General features: G+C 35.3%; 1 pseudogene; it reads left to right on the forward strand.

The window, feature by feature from the left end:
- The first annotated feature begins 5,671 nt into the window (after positions 1–5,671).
- On the forward strand, positions 5,672–16,238 carry LOC120317751 (annotated as a pseudogene).
- Positions 16,239–18,544: the final 2,306 nt, after the last annotated feature.

Raw genomic sequence — 18,544 nt, forward strand, 5'->3', positions numbered from 1 at the left:
AACAATAAAAAGCAGATCAATTCCCAAAGTAATTACAAACAATACAGTACAGTACTTCAGAGTAACAAAAAAGAATATTTTAAAATACTTACAGAAGTAATGCTAGTTCTCTACAAGTCCAGGCCTCAAGCCCAGCAAGCAGCAGATCTTCCCTCCAGGAGAAACTAAAATGAACGGTCCTGCCAGCTGCAAAAATCTTGCTTGGCCATGTGAACAGGCACAAAAAAACAACAACCCCAAAACCAACCACTTCCAGCTTCTTGTAGGCCTGAACTGGCCCAGGCAAGTCACAGAGTTAAAATGGCCACCGTAGCAGCCAGGACTGAATCCAAGTCACATGGCTACAGAGGCCTGTTTTGATCGCAATTTTGAATGTTTAATGTCAGTATCCTTTCTGGATAACCTTGTTTTTGTGAAATATTGCTAAATAAACACTCGTATCTGGGGGATTACCTGCATCAGTTCCATTCAGTTGCCCTGATTCCACCCAGATGCAAGGGATTATAGTCATTAAAAGAAAATTTAAAAAAAATGATTAAGATTTCTTATGGTCACCCATTCCAACAGAAGTGCTCATGCTCATTTGCAATAATTTTCCAAAATTCTTTTGCCTAACACTTTCTCTCTTTCATCATTCCATGGTAACCAAGATATGACATTCCAACTTCCTTACTTAGGCTACTTGAAATGTTAACTCAAAGGCTGTCCAAATTTGCAGCTACCACTTGTATGGTTTTTACATTTTCAATTCTTAAACCATTTGATAAGTGTAGTTAAAAGTTAATTACATGTATTTAACATGGAATCAGTTTTCTATTGGTTAGGGTTTTTTGATATGTGAAAATTATAGAATTTCTGAAATATAAATGCATTTGTTTTTTTAAAAAAATGTTTTATACTTGGTCATATCTATTCACTTTCTAGCCATTGTTTTATTTCCACTATAACAAATATATTCTGTCACATGCTTTATTAGATGTGTATGCTAGTCAATTACCATAATAAAGAGTGATTTGATTTACTGCTCTTTTAGTTTGGTTTTAATAATTTTTATTTTTTAAAATCATTATTGTATAATAGATTTAATAATCCTCATGATTTTTATTTATTGTTCTGGGCATGCTGCCCAAAATAATTTTCTGCAAGATGAATAGCCGTATAAAATTGATGAATAAATTAATAGATATCATATAAGAAATTGTTAGAGATAATTGTGGCATTTGGTATGAAAAGCAAAGGTGAAATCTTGAAATAAATGTGGAGCTCTGTCTTGTACAGGAAGAGACCACAAAGATGAAAATATATGTGGAAAATATTGTGAATGTTCTAATGAAATTGATGGGTAGGTAGGTAGGTAGGTAGGTAGGTAGGTAGGTAGGTAGGTAGGTAGGTAGGTAGGTAGGTAGGTAGGTAGCTAGATAGATAGATAGATAGATAGATAGATAGATAGATAGATAGATAGATAGATAGATAGATAGATAGATAGATAGATAGATAGATAGATAGATACAGTGGCCTTGTACAAACATTCTTTGCATGGTTCCCACAGTAGAAATAGGTGCCTCTCCGGGTTGACCCCTATTGCAGATTCCGCCTAATGTAAGGACCTGCCCCAGATAGTTCTCTCAGGAAAGTACAACTCTTGACACCATGAGGTTAATCAAAAGAACTTTTACTAAGAAACAGTTGTTGCAGTAAGGTAAGGTGGAATCTAACGATCCCACACAAACCATCAAGCTATTCTTCCCATTTCAAAACCCAACCCCCCGACCAGTCCATTAGCAGTCAATACAGTGCTGTAAGGTTGTTTTGAGAGTTCTGAGGTACAGGACAGATAATAGGTCATCCTCAGGGCTCAGCAACCTTGGAGTCAGGCTGGAACCAGCTGAGAAGGAATCCATCCAGTGGTGGGATTCAACCACTTTGCACCACTTTGGTAGACCGGTAGCTAACTTTTTGTTGCCCAAGCCCAGAATGGACTTCTGGAAATGGCATCCACACAGAGAACTGTTGTTCACATATTTGAATCCCACACTGAATCCATCCCATCTCCAACGAGGATTGTCCTCCCTAATTCCCATGCAGTTACAACAAAAGAAAAGCATGTAAAGAATGCTCCTCTGGAGCCTCTTCCTCTCCCCTCCAACTGAATGACAGGGCACACCCTAAAGGAGATCTGACAGATACATGATAGACAGACAGACAGACCCAGTAAAACATATATACACACATACACAGAATGGGAGGAGGAGAGAGGGGCGAGGGAGGGAGAGAGAGAAAGAGGGAGGCAGAGAGAGACTGACTTAAGTTTAAATTTCTCTTGAATGGAAATTGAAAAAATCATATAAAATGATATAAGGAGCATAGGATTCTGTCTGTTGCTCTTCAGAAAAAGAAGTCTGAAAGCTCAAAAGAACACAGTTCAAGATTGCTGAGACATGAAAATGATGAAAGATTGAGTGGAATAATGGTCTGCCATTCCTATGCCAGTCAGTGAGTATATGCACCCAGACATATAAAATGAGGGGAAAGGAGAAGCTCACAGAGATATTTTACTTCCTTGAAGAGAACAAAACTCAGCCACTTTTTGTGGACACTGTTATTAAAAGACTATTACACCAATACAAAGCCAGCTCCATACTAAAATCATTTGTACAACATTGTGTTTGTCTTGAAGAATGAGAAAGAAAAAAAAGGTAGGTATTGAGTCATTGTGGTGCAGTGGTTAGGATGCAGTATTGCAGGCTAATTCTGCTGACTGCCGGCAGTTCGATTCTCACTGTCTCAAAGTTGACTCAGCCTTCCATCCTTCTGAGGTCAGTAAATTGAGGACCCAGATTGTTGAGGGCATTATGTTGACTCTGTAAACTGGTTAGAGAGGGCTGTAAGGCACTGTGAAGCGGTATATAAGTGCTATTGCTAGGGCAAATAATACTAGCAATGACGATGTTACCTAGTTTGGGTAATGAAAGATTTGCAAGAAAACAGCCATGCTCAGATAGTACCAAGGACCTCTCATAAATCATTCCCTTTTTTTCTTGCTTTAGACTTAGTTTGTCTTCCTTAGTTCACCTATCTCCCTATGAGAAGACAAAAGTGGATTTATTTTTATGGAAATGTTTGTCTGTCTTTGAACAAGTAAATTTTCAGGGGTCTTCCCCAAGAGAAAAATTCAAAAGATCAATACTCTTTTTTAAAATCCATAAAGTCACAGAAAATACCATGGCAAGTATGATCCTGATCTTTGTAGGTATAGATGCATCACAGCATTTAAATATCTTTTCCAAAGCCTTCACCTATACTATTCTGTAGCATATTTGGAACATAGAGCTTAGAATAACCGAAAGAGACCTTGAAGGTCATCTAATTCAATGCCCTGCACAAGCAAGAGAGTTTATACCATTTCAGACAAATTCCTATCTACCGTCTTCTTGAAAGCCTCCAGTGATGGGGCACCTACATCTTCTGAAGGCAAGCCATTCCACTGGTTGATTGTCTTCACTGTTGGGGAAATTTCTCCTTAGTTCTACATTGCTTCTCTCTTTGATTAGGTTCCATCCATTGGTTCTTTTTTTGCCTTCTGGTGCTTTGGAAAATAGTTTGCCCCTCTCATCTTTGTGGTAGCCTCTCAATTATTGGAACATTACTATCATATCTCCACTAGTGCTTCTTTTCAGTAGATTAGATATACCCAATTCTTGCAACAGTTCTTCATATGTTTTAGCCTCCAGTCCCCTAATCATCTTTGTTACTCTTTTCTGTACTATTTCTAGAGTCTCAGTTTCTTGACTGCTTGTTCCTTTAGTGTTAAAATATCCTTTCTGTATATTGTAAAAGGCAGATGCTACCTATTTCAATTCATTTCAATTAAGCGGTCAAGAAAATCTGACTTTTCCCCCTGCCACTATAGAATATCTGGAATTTCCATAAATGATAGCCTTGGAATCCTAAAATAAAGACAGCAAGTTGGAAAGATGATGAAAAAATAGATAAAGATAGATTAAAAGATAGATTTTAAAAAACCCAATGGAGCAGAACAGTATCAGTTCCAGGGGGTGGAGGGTGAATTCACCATTCTTATTATAAAAACCACACACAAGATAAAACATGAAACGTATTTTACTTTAATTTTTTACAAATATCCCTATCCACTCTTGTTTCTTCTTTAATCCTTTGGAGGGTCTGTGTGTGTCAATAGTTTTCTATTTAACTTGCACTTTTATCTAGTTTCCAAAGGATTTTCAAATCACGTCCTGCAAATCTCTCCCTAATAGTTGATGTTTGACCATTTCATCAAACATTTTGCAGGGAAATGGATTCCTAATCCATTGATTAAATTAAATCTTTGTTCTGATTTCTAGAATTAGAGAAATGTTGTAGTTTCAAACTTCCCAATTCTATTTCTCCACTATTTTCAAAACAGGTTCAACATCAGTCACTTATTCTGCCACCCCAAAGAAATAAAGTTGTTAATCAGACATATACAAAAAAAATTGACAGGTTGCCAATGGTTCAATGGCAATTATATCCCTTATGAATTACTATAATCATTCTATTATTCTAGTAGGCCAAAATATCCAACGTTCCGTACAAAAGGGAATAGGAATTTAGAAACAATAAATATTTCAAGAGCCACATGGAGGAAGGGAATGTTAATGCTGTCTCTGTGAGATTCAAAGTTCTCTTCCTCCTCTTTGCTCTGCCAGAAGATAGACTCCTTACACAGAGAGTCATAAAACTGATCTTCCTGGTGTTCCTGATGCACAAAGCAGTTACTCTGAGCTGCCCTGCAAGTAATGCTTTCCCTGTTCCACATGACTGGTATCAACCTGGTGACCTCGTCATCGGTGGGATGATGTCTCACATGATTTACCATTTCTATCAAACTCTATTCAAGCAACATCCTTTTCTCAACCTTTATGATTCACCAATGTAAAGATTTTCCTTTGAATTAACTGACCTTACGCACATGCCAAAGAATCGTTTATATGACTAATAGCTTTTTGTATAGAAAATCTAGAGTTTTTCATGTAACTTTAAGATTTTTTGTGTTTTGAAAGTTTTCTAGTGGTGACAGAAGAGGAAATTTTCTTTGTGTTTGGTTCATTAACAATGTTCTCATAAGAAAAGCCCATTTGATTGCATGGAGGTTATCAAAAAGAAGAATGCTAAAAAAAGAAATCAGTACTGCCACACTTCACAAATCAAAAATAAAGGTGCTTTTCAAAAAGGCATCTGGACTTCTTTGCTTTTTTTCTCTGAAGACGTTTCAGTAAAGTTCCTAGAAAACTAAGCCGACAGAGATACTGAACACTGAAGTTAACACTTTAGAAATTAGTATACCTTATGATGAATCAAAAATAGAAAAATATTAAAGGAAATAAATTGTATGCAAAGTATACTTGGACTGATTATAAAATTATTTAATGCTTCAATCAGAAACAGGTTTTCTGGTAGTCAGTTACAAATAATGACCATCCTAAAATAATTTGCAAAATTATAAATTATTATTTTGAAACGATGTGCTCAATCTATTTGCAGTGTAATAACCAAATTCTACCAGCATGTCCTTGCCTTGGCCTTTGCTGTGAAGGAGATCAATGAGGACTCCCAGATCTTACCTAATGTCACTCTTGGATTCCACATCTATGACAGTTACTACAATTCAAGGATGACCTATCGTACCACTCTGGACCTCCTTTTCAAATCCAAAGAATTTGTCCCTAACTACAAATGTGATAGCCAGAAAAATCTGATGGCTATCATTGGAGGATTAGGTTCTGATACATCATCTAATATAGCTGATGTTGTAGGTTTCTACAAGATTCCACAGGTAAGTATCGAGCGGATGAGCAGAAAAATATTGCACCTTATTGTTATAGCATAATTACTGACAATCAGCTATTTGGCTTAGATTTGTATTAAGATTAATACAAAATACAAAATTAATTTGTATTAATTTTTTAATAAAATTATTGAGTTTTATGGAGTTTGGGATAGAATAGGATCGGGATAAGGATTAAGGTTTAGGGTGGGGTTGGGATCAGGATTGGTGTTGGGGGAGGGTTGGTGTCAACATTGGGGTTATCCCCCAATAACATTTTCAATCTTTAGCAAACAGACTATTGTTTGAGTACATATGTTCAGTTAACAATAGTTGATATAGTAATAAGTAACTGTAATAAGTGTAATAAACAATAATCATAAACTATCAGTTAATTAATGCATATCATTCTTCTTATTAATATTCAAAATAACATATCACATTCATTTCTCACTAGTTCGTTTTCCTAACCATTGGTAAAAATTATCCCATGTTCTAAAATAACTGAATCTTCTTTCTCTTTAATCTCTGAAGTCAGTCTATCCATTTCTGCACATTCTAAGTTTTTCTTAATTAAAAGCTCTTCAGTTGGTAAGTTTTCATTTTTCCAATATTGGGCAAATTCTATTCTCGCTGCTGTCAGTATATGCAATATTAAATATTCATTCTTCCTCTGATAATTAGGTCCTAATAAAAACAGTTCTGGTTTAAATTCTATCTTTCTTTTAATCATTTTTTTCCAACCATGTATGTATCTTACCTCAAAACTTTTTTGCTTTAAGGCATGTCCACAAGATATGATACTAAATTTGTTTACTTTTGTTTACATTTACCTTTTATCTTTGTTTACATTTCCAGCAATTATTTGAAGTTTTTTTAAACATTTTCGCTAATCTTACTGGTGTCATATGCCATCTGTAAAACATTTTATACAAATTTTCTTTATATTAAACTGCTTTAGTCAATTTGATATTTCTATCCCATAGTTTTTGCCAATCTTCTAAATCTATAGAATGTCCAAAATTTTTGGCCATGCTATCATTGTTTCTTTTACTTGTTCTTTTTCTATCTTTAAATTTAGCAGAAATCTATAGAGTTTCTTAATCAAGTTCTCATCTGTTTTTAACAATATTTGATCAAGTTCTGTCTTTTCTTTATAAAATTATATTATTTTCACATCTTTTTCATATCTTGTTTGGATTTGTAAATATGGCCGCCAGGGTAAGTCAATACATTGTCATTGTAATTCTTGTCTGTCTTTCAATTTTCCTTCGTTCCTTCAATTTTCCTTCGTTCCTTCGCAAATATCTTTATAAGTCATGACTTTATCATAGTTAGTTAAATTTGGGTAAGCAAAAGCTTCCATTGTTGAAAGCCATTCAGGTAGCTTAATATAAATTTTCTCTTTTATTCTTTCCCATTCTAAAAGAAGAGCATTGCTTATGAAATAATTTTGGAAATATCTGTGTGTTTTATTCTTCCTGTACTACAGGAAGGCATGCCAACCAATTTGTAGGTCATGCCCCTCTAAGTACAATAGTCTTTTGTTTCTCAGCATTATCCATTCTTTAAGCCATGGTAAAATAGCTGCTTGATAATATAGTTTCCAGTCCGGGACTCCAAATCCTCTACTATCTTTAGCTTCTTGTAGCATTTTCACTTTAACTCATGCTTTTTTCCCTTGCCAAATGAATCTCAATATTGTTGCATTTATGTCATCAAAAAAGCCCTGTCCCAGTTTTACAGGAATCATTTGAAATAAGAATATTTTCGGTAAAATATTCATTTTCACTATAGTTATTCTTCCTAGCAATGACAGTTGGATATTTTTCCACTTTTCCAAGTCCAGTTTTATTTGTTTTAACAATCTTTCATAGTTGTCTTCTTTTAATGTTGCACATCTTGTTGTTCTGTAGATTCCTAAGTATTTAACTTTTTTTAACTATTTGCAGATTTATCTTTTTTATAAGTTGACTTTTCTGTTTATCTGTTAAGTTCTTTGTTAATACTTTAGACTTTATTTATTTTCAAACTCGCCTCTTCTCCAAACTTTTCCATTCTCACCAACAGTTTAGTAGTTGTTCAAGATGCTCCTTCAAAATAAAAACCAAATCATTGGCAAAAGCTTGTAATTTATATTTTTGATCTTTTATCTCCAATCCTTTAATTTTTATATCTTCTCTAATCTCTCTAGTCAGTACTTCCAATGTTTGTATAAGTAACAATGGGGATAGTGGACATCCCTGTCTTGTAACTTTTTTGATATCAAAATTTTCTATGTACTCTGCATTTAAGATTAATTTAGCCATTTGTTTATGGTAGATTGTTTGAATTGCATTTATAAAGTTTTTTCCAAAGTCCATTTCCACCAACTGCTGGAACCTAAAATGCCAGTTCAGATTATCAAATGCTTTTTGCGCATCAAGAAATATTAATGCCATCTGTTTCCCTGGATGATTTCCATAATACTCTAAAACATTCAAAATCATTCTTAAGTTATTTTTATCTGTCTTTTAGGTAGGAAGCCATTTTGGTCTGTGTGTATAAATTCAGTCAAGAATTTCTTAATTCTTTCTGCCATTTTTGAGGCAAAGATTTTATAATCCACATTTGGTAGCGATATTGGTCTATAGTTTTTTATTTATGTAAGGTCAGTATCTTCTTTAAGTATTAAAGTAATATTAGCTTCAGACCATGACTTTGGTATTTTAGTCTCCAAGAAGATTTCATTACACAATTCTTTCAACGTTGGACTTAATATATCTTGTAATGCTATATAAAATTCTGCGGGAAGTCCATCTGGACTCAGAGTCTTATCCTTTTTTGCCTTTTTATGGTTTCTATAATCTCCATCATGGATATTTTTCCACGTTGTATATTTTGAACAATCTCCGGGATTTTTGGCAAGTCTAGTTTATTTAGGTACGACTGCATTTTTTTCTTTAGGAACTTCCTCTGCCTTATAAAGTGTCTCATACTAGTCTTTAATGATTTTTTTCATTGCATCATTTTGAAACTGTAATTCTCCTTTTGAATCTAGTAGCTTATTTATCATTCTTTTTCCTTTTTCTTTCTTCAATCTATATGGTAACCATCTCCCAAGCTTATTACCACTACAAATGTGATAGCCAGAAACATCTGATGGCTATCATTGGAGGATTAGGTTCTGATACATCATCTAATATAGCTGATATTGTAGGTTTCTACAAGATTCCACAGATAAGTATGGAGTGAATGAGCAGAAAAATTCTGCACCTTCTTGTTATAGCATAATTACTGACAATCAGATATTAGGCTTAGATTTGTATTAAGACATTCTGTATACCTTAAGGTATAATACTTATCACTCTTTTCTGAAATTACAATGCCAATCACAGAAGTGAGTATCCACGGACATGACATAACTAAAGAAAAATTTGAATGTAGTATTCATTGGTCCTGTTCAGACAATTGAACTATTATAATGTGTTTGAAATAATTCCTAGAAATTCTATACTATATTAATATTTCAAAAGAAATAGAGGAAAAATCCTTCTTTGGATATTTTTTACAGGAAAACTAGATCCAGAAAGATCAGATTTGAGCTAAAACTCAGCAGAATATTACTCTGCTTTCTTTTAGCTGACATATGGCTCATTAGCCCAAGAGGAATTGCAGACCAGTAAGTTCTCTTCACTTTATTTCATGATCCCAAAAGAGGAACATCAATACATTGGGATTATTCAACTGCTTCATCACTTCAGTTGGACATGGATTGGGATTTTTGCTATGGATAACAACAATGGAGAACGTTTCTTACAAAAAATGCAGCCCATACTTTCACAAAATGGAATCTGTTCATCATTTGTAGAAAGGCTGTCAGAACTATTCCACATAGAACAATATACAAAACTTTATCACATAATCTCAAATATTTTCACTAATTTGAGGAATAGCAACACCACTACATTTCTTGTCTATGGAGAATCAGGGACAATTATGTGTCTCAGAGCTATCATGTTTGTAGCAGATCCTGAAAGCATTGAAACTGCATCGTTTAGAAAGGTGTGGATCATGACTGCACAGATTGATTTTGTGCTCTCAGGCTTTCAAGTCATGTGGGATCTCCAGATGTTTCATGGGGCTCTTTCCTTCACTGTTCATTCAAGAGCAGTTGTAGGTTTCAAGGAGTTTCTTCAGACCATAAAACCTCATTCAGGCTACAGAGATGGTTTTCTGCAGGATGTTTGGGAACAATTACTCGATTGTTCATTCTCAAAATCAGAGTTACAAGAAATGTCCAGTATGCAGTGTCCGGGAGAGATAAAGCTGGAGGATCTTCCTGGGCCTGTGTTTGAAATGGAAATGACTGGACAAAGCTACAGTGTCTATAATGCTGTTTATGCTGTGGCTTATGCTTTGCAGGCTCTATTCATGTCAGGGTTCAATAAGAAAAAAACAATAATGGGTAAAAAAACTGACCTTCTATATCTGCAGGCTTGGCAGGTATTCTCTCTGCATTCGACATTTCTTTTATTTCAATGAGCAGTTTGGTCTAGAATTACCATTTGAACCTATGGCAGAAAGTCTTAATATTTTCTGCTTATAGAATCCAGTTAAGTAGAATAGAATAGAATAGAATAGAATAGAACAGAATGGAACGGGATGGGACGGGACGGGACGGGTCGGGTCGGGATGGGATGGGATGGGATGGAATAGAGGATAGGGAAAAGGATAGAATGATGGAATGGAATGGAATGGAATGGAATGGAACGGAATGGAACGGAATAGGGGATAGGGAAAGGGATAGAATAATGGGATGGGACGGAATGGAACAGAACAGAACAGAATAGAATATCTTTATTGTCTCTTTAAATGTACACTAATTGGCATACATTAAAATGAAAATTCATTGCTCTCAAAGTGTCACCAGCTCCAATGTACACTACATAAATATGACCTAAAAAATTCCATATGCCCACATACCCACATATAGTCTATGACACAGAGAAACAACACAGTGTAGTTTGGATGCATACATGTACATGACAAGAAAAATTTAGATGTGAACATCAAGAAACTACAAAATATTGTTAAGTAACACCGTTGTTAAGTGAATTTGGCTTCCCCATTGACATTGCTTGTCAGAATATGGTGAGGGTCCTAAATCTAAAAAAAAAGTCATAATTTTTATTTCAGTGCCATCGTAACGGACATTAAACAAACTGTTGTACATAGAGGACTATCTGTATTATCTTTATAACTCTCTCTCATTCTCTTTCACATAGCTCCATCCATTTCTACATGGCATTTCTTTTAACAATTCAGCTGGAGAGAAAGTGATCCTGAATGAGAAAGGAGAAGCAATGGGGGGATTTGACATCATCAACCTGATCACGTTTCCAAATCGGTCTTTTCAAAGAGTTAAAGTCGGAATAATAGATCCAAGTGCTCCAACAGGCAAAGAATTATTCATTGATAATCGTTTGATTGTCTGGCACCCAGCTTTTAATCAAGTATGGATTCATTTAATTGATGATATCTTGAACTACCCGTGTTTCCCCGAAAATAAGACTGTGTTTTATATTAATTTTTGCTCCAAAAGGTGCATTAGGGCTATTTTTCTGCTTAGGGCTTATATTCAGGGAAATACAGTACTAAATGCGTCTGGCTGACTGAAGATCTTAACTGGGGGTTATTTTTGAGGTGGGACTTATATTACGAGCGTCCTGAAAAATCATGCTAGAACGACTTCTGGTTTGCTGGCCCAGCCGCTGCAGCTGGTTGGAAGGCGACTCCGTCTTCCATATCCGATTTTCCTTTGCCAGGGGACTCTGGAACGAGTCGAAAGTCACCCTGTAAAGGAGACGAGCAAGGAGGGGACCCCCGCTTGATCGGGAGAGGGCGGCAGCCCTTCCATTTCATCCGGGGCAGCCCTCCAAACTGGCGGAGAAAAGACCAGCCATAGCAATATGGCTCGTCATTAGGCTGCAGACAGACAAAGTCAAATCTTCTATCAAGCACTTTGAAAGCAATGCGGATGAAACTGGGTGAGATCTCATCTTCTGTTTACCCCAAGTTCCTTCTTTTCCTGTAAAGGCTGTTTGAAGTATCTTCCCTCTGTGAGGAGAGAGGGAAGGGAATTTCTATCCCACCTTCTAAGAATAGTGGCATCTGACTACCCAGGGGAATCAAAGCGTTAAAAAGAACAACTTTAATCTAATTGGATTTATATTTCCTTAAACTTGGGGACCAACATTTTTTTTTTCTATTTTTATTGGAGACTTTTGTTTTTATCTACAAAAAAGAAATAAAATAGGGAAAAAGAATTAGAAAAATTCAGGACTTAAAAAACTCTAAAGGGCATCAGTGACATCTTGTGGTGAAGCTTGGTATTGCAATTTGTTATTTCCTAAAAAGAGACTTGGCTCACAGCCCAGACCTTAGATAAGACCTTCTTGACCTTGGTACCATCTGTGAAAGTCTTAGCTGCAAAAGAACAGCTGGGCAGCAAAATTGGCCTACTTGAACTGTGAATGCAAACCTTTACTGACTTTTCCTTAACAAATAACTTTTACTACAAAGACTATTTACAAATAAGTGAAAGAGATGGATGGAAACCAGGAAAAGATTCTTTCTATGTTGAAAGCAATACATGAAACCATTCTTTTAGCTTGTGATAAAATAAGACCTAAAATAAAAAATCAAGACGCCAGCTTAGATGCACAAAGCCAAATTTTGACTACAACCAAAGAACTAACAATGCAGAAGATAACAGAAGAAGCGAGACAACCAAATATTAAGACAGAGGACTCAATTGACCAGCTGAATGGAAAATCCAGAAAAGGAAATGACAACATTGAAAATGGAAATGACTTATTTAAATCAGAAGAAATTTGAGGAAGAAGTAGAACAGATTAAATTGAAGACAAATATATTAGAGCAAACAAGGGGAACTGGAATAACAGGGAGACAATTTAACAAATACAAATGGACTAGTCCTTCCCAAAAACTGGCAATCAAATGGTCTCCTTTAATTCAAATAACATATGTAAGAATAGAGGGAGATTTAAGGACACTGATATGGAAGCCTAGTTGACAAAGGAAGAAAGCTAGAATGAGGTTGGAAAAAACTGGAATTTTGACTCATTAGAGGGGATTTTATATTGCCAATTAGTGGGTTAAAGGGAGATGTTGAGACAAGGGGAATTTTAGTTATTAGATTTCAAATATTTGGAAACCAGTTGAAAATAAGGATTTTATTGGTTTAATATTTAAAAATTAGACTTAAAAGGGGAAAGAAAATTAAATATTATAAATATGTTTGATTTATTGATTAACCCAGGCAATATATATAAAAATGGTTTTGATTTATTAAAGGGGATATTGTGTTATTAAGTAGATGATTTAATACGGTGGGAAATAGATAACTCTTAGGAAATAGAACAAGATTATATTTAAATAGATAAAATGTGTATTTTGGATATTATAGTTTATATGAAGTGAAATAAGGGAAATTTTTGTTACTGAAAAACTGAAAATTATAAATATCAAAGGTTAAATTGTAATATTGATAAGAAATTAAAATTGAGTAAAAATCAATAACAGGATATGGATTGTTCTTATTGAGTTGATATAATTAGAAATGTACTAACCTCAATATGAGACAATAATTATTAAGGGAAAAAGAAGAAATGTTTGATGTTTTAGTCTGAGATTTGCACTAAGATTTTGTTATTGAGCTATTGATTAACCTAGTCATCACATTGCTTTTTAAATATTCAAATGTAAAATTGGAAAATTAATAAAATATATATAAAATCATGCTAGGGTTTATTTTCTGGCTGGGTCTTATTTTCAGGGAATCAGGATATTATGATTCCAGATAGAGGCCTTGGTCTCCTTAACAATACTGACCAAAGCCTCTTTGGAAATCTAATTTCAATGTGTGTAAGAAACAAATGGCATACTTTGAACAAATGTGGATCACAATCAAACATTTATCAAATAGACAAAATGATGTTACAATGTAAAAGTCTGGATTTCATATTTGGTTCCCTTGCAAATCATTGGAGTTGCATCATTTCCATAACATTGTCATCATGCATATTTATTTACTCACAGTGCCTTTTTCAGACAGGCCCTTTGGTCATCATTATAATTTTAACAAATTTTAATGTGTAATATAAATCCAGCTAGCTAATATTCACTAGCTATTTGGGAAATAAAGAATTATTTTCCCCAATAAAAAAGAAAAAACAACAATTCACAAATGAAGGCAAATATATGTGGCTGAGGATAATATTGAAGAAACTACTCTGAGTCAGTCACTGGTCAACCTTTGGTCCTGGTGACTGATTCAGACTGAATCCTGCAGATTAATATATATTTTTTTAATTCTCCCTTTGCCAAAACCTTTTATGTTTATCACCAGGTTCTTCCAAATTCTTTGTGTAATGACCACTGTTCCCCTGGATACTGGAAGAAGGAGGCTGAAGGAAAACAATTTTGTTGCTATGACTGTGTTCCATGTACAGAAGGGAAGATTTCAAATCAAAAAGGTAGGTTAGATATTCCATCAAGTTTTCATTAGATTGATTTAAGCAAATGAAGAGGTGCGATGGCTCAGTGGCTTAATGATGCTGAAGGTCTTTGCTATAGTGGTTCGAGTCCTAGCACTGTGTGGAAGGGTGAGCTTCCATCACTTGCCTCAGCTTCTGCCCACCAAGCATTTCAAAAGCATGTTATATGTGAGTAGATAAATAGGTACCACTTTGGTGATTAGAATTCCGCTGGCACTGGGCTTCCTGTTTCAATGTTCAGTTGCAAAGCAGCTTTGATGGAGGGACAAGGCCCCCAGATGATGCTGCAGGAAAGCTGCTCACATTTTCTTCTGATACACAGCTCGTTTGCTCCATGTGGCACACTTTGGAAAGTACACAAGTGTGAACCAAACAAGTTAGCAGTCTTAGGCAGCCAGACTACTAGTCTGCATACTCTCCTGGCTAATGTAACATCACCATACACTAAATAAATAAATAAATTTAAACAAATTATAATACATGGCCTTAGTGTGCACATAAATAATACTACGTCTTATTCAAGACAAATATTCATTTTTATAGTTGTGATTCACAATCTATTGTTTAGGTTTCAAAGTTTGTCAGTACACTCTATTACTAGAGACTTACATATATCTTCATGGTTTTCTTTTCCATGTTTTGGACAAAATGTGAAAAGTCCAAATGGAAATTGTAATAAATTTTAAAATGATACCAAGGGTTTCATTCCAAAGAATAATTGTCCTTCCATTTCTGCTTTCTTTTATGCCAATCCTAAATTTTCCATCTGAGGAAAAACTGAATTTTCATAGAAACATGATCGATCTGGTAACCAGAGGAAAGAACTCAAAAGGAATAACAACTAGCACCCATTCAGAAAGTAATCTGAATAATATGGAATGACAAATGATGACAAATTATTTGATTTTCCTTCCAGATATGGATGACTGTTTCGAATGTTCAGGAGACCATTATCCAAATAAAGAAAAGAAAGGATGTATACTGAAACTGCTGGTATTCCTAACTTTTGAAGAAACCTTAGGAATTGGTTTAGCCTCAACTGCTCTTGGTTTCTTATTCTTCACCTCTTGGGCACTTGGAACATTTATTAAATACAGGGATACTCCCATTGTCAAAGCCAACAACCGGTCCCTCACCTACACCCTTCTTGTCTCTCTTCTGCTCTGTTTTCTCTCCTCTTTGTTGTTCCTCGGCCAACCTGACAAGATGACCTGCCTTCTCCGACAACCAACTTTTGGCATCACTTTTTCAGTGGCCATTTCTAGTGTACTGGCCAAAACCATCACTGTCGTTGTGGCTTTCATGGCCACTAAACCAGGGTCTCAAATGAGGAAATGGGTGGGGAAAAGATTGGCCTTTTCTACTGTACTTTGCTGTTCTCTCTTGCAAGTATGTATTTGTATCCTTTGGTTGTCAACATCTCCACCATTCCCTGAGTTGGACACGCATTCAGAGCTCCAAGAAATGATTTTACAGTGCAATGAGGGGTCAGCTTTCTTTTTCTACTGTGTCTTGGGCTACATGGGCATCTTAGCCATTGCCAGCTTTATTGTGGCTTTTCTTTCCCGTAAATTACCTTACAGCTTTAATGAAGCCAAGTTCATCACCTTCAGCATGTTGGCTTTCTGCAGTGTATGGATTTCTTTCTTTCCAGCCTATCTGAGCACAAAAGGCAAAGCCATGGTAGCTGTGGAGGTCTTCTCCATCTTGTCCTCCAGTGCTGCATTACTGGGATGCATATTTTTGCCAAAGTGTTACATCATTGTTTTACGGCCTGAATTAAACTGCAGGGAGCAACTCATAAAGAGGAATTAACACATCATGTAATATTGCTGGCTTTGAGAAATTGCTGATAGAAAAAGAAGACAAAGACTGTTTGCTGTCCATAAGAGACATGTAGAAGTCATTATTTCTGACAACACTGATGGAGAATTATCCTGATCATTACAATTTATTATGGTTGCCAATTGCAAAAGAAATGCTCTTGCTGCTGCATTTGCAATCATTCTCCAAGATTCTTCAATTGAACACCTTCTGTCTTTCAAGATAGCAAGACATTGAGAATCCAGATGTCTTGTTAGGAGATTAGAGATATTGAATCAGATCGTATCCAATGTTTGTAGTTTACTTGTTTATTTGTTTAGAAAATTTATATAGCCCCCTACTCACACAGTGACTCTAGGAAGCTTACATGCAATAAAATACAATATAGAAATAAAAATAAAACAATAACCCCCATGCCACTCACATGGTGACCACACACAGTCAAATAAGCCATTTGATCAGCTCCATTCCACTCTATGTTCCCCAGACCCACTGACAAAACCAAAGAGTGTCAAGTTTCTGAAGGGATGATATTCTAAAGGGAGGGAGTCAACACAGAAAAGTCCTTTCTTCTGGGTCCCGCCATATGTACCTCGTTATATGATAGGACATTGTCATAGTTATGGTTTTATGTTTTCAATTCATAAATATAGCAAAAGGGGAAATCAATTGATGAACATGTATTTAACACGGTATCAGAGGATATCTGTTTTGGATTGGTCTGGGGTCTTTGAAATGTGAATATTATAGAGTTTCTGAAATATAAATGCATTTTTTTAAAACAATCAAGCTCACTCTCTATTCATCAATCTATTTCCACTATAACTTATTTTTTTAATAATGCAAAAAGAATTAGTGAAAGGAAATTAAATGTATTCTTACTTCCATCTCATCCTTTACAAGAAGTTTATGCTGGCCAATTGCCATCATAAAGAGTGATTTGATTTGATCTTTTCCAGTTTTAGCTTTATCATTTTTGTGTCAAGGTTTCGACTGATGATCCCAACAAAATAAGCACAGCTAAGACTTTCCAATCTCTAATGCAAAACTTTATTGAGCACACCATTTCGGCACATATGAATAGAAAACCAGCTCTGGTTATCTGGTGCCAAAATAAGTACATTAAAGTATAGAATCTCCCTCCCCCCCTATTAGGTCACATTATCCAATAAAGTGTCAGACAATTGTTATGAGAGAGTGTTTCAGTTCTCAGTAAACAGTTCTTGGACAACCTTGGTTCTCACAGCTTGGCAGTCCAATGTCTGAAACCTGCATTTCATTTTTCCTTCCCCCCCCCCCCCGAGTTTGTTGGCAAGTTAAAAAGCAGTAATGGATACAGAAGCATAAGCATTCTTCACAGCTTGACATTTTGATTCTTTTAAATAATTATTATAGAATGATTTTAACTAATGATTGTCTTACTTGTGTACTGGATTTTTGCATGCTGTCCAGAGTCACTTGCCACCAGATGCGCAGCCACATGAAGTTGCTAAATTAATAAATTAGTTCTTTTAATAACTAATTTATTAATTTAGCAACTTCATTTGGCAAGTGACTCTGGACAGCATGCAAAAATCCAGTACACAAGTAAGACAATCATTAGTTAAAATCATTCTATAATAATTATTTAAAATAATATCATGGCAATATCCATTAGAAGTGGAGGTATGATTAAATATAGTTTTATAAAACCTGATTAACATGCAGCAACCATCCTTAGAATTAATAAACAAGATCCTGATGTTTATGTAGATTTTGCTTCTCAGGATCAACAACTAACAATAAATGTCTAAGGAGATTCTTACTCATCCAGGTCATGGTTGTCCCAAAGGTGATTTTTCAAAAGGCAACTGGACTATCTTCATTTTTCCTTGAAGATGTTTCACTTCTCATCCAAGAAGCTTCTTCAGTTTTGACTCTGACCAAGAACCAAAGAAGCTGTTTGGATGAGAAGTGAAATGTCTTCAAGCAAAAACAAAGAAAGTCCTGCTGCCTTTTGAAAAATCACCTTTGGGACAACCAACAACAAATGAACCAGCACTCAGGAATTATGTTGTAAGGTAAGGTAGCAATGAAAGTTTCAGAGAAGACATTCAAGTGTCCTCATGTGACAATATACATGAAGATAAGGATTCCCTGGAGGAACACACAACCTACTGAAACACAGTCAGGGAAATTCTGACAGTCACACCCAGCAACCACAATTTTTCTTTTCTTTGAGTATCAGTTCAATATTTCCTACTCTGGTATGTGGCTTTGGAGTTCCCTGCTCAAAAAGGATTCCTGCACTCACTCAAAAGTGAGATATTTGATCTGAGAACCAGTTGGGTATATC

This window comes from Crotalus tigris, unplaced genomic scaffold (genome assembly GCF_016545835.1).
Source record: "Crotalus tigris isolate CLP2741 ecotype Arizona unplaced genomic scaffold, ASM1654583v1 scf7180000019817.510193, whole genome shotgun sequence".
In the NCBI taxonomy this organism is placed as follows: Eukaryota; Metazoa; Chordata; class Lepidosauria; order Squamata; family Viperidae; genus Crotalus; species Crotalus tigris.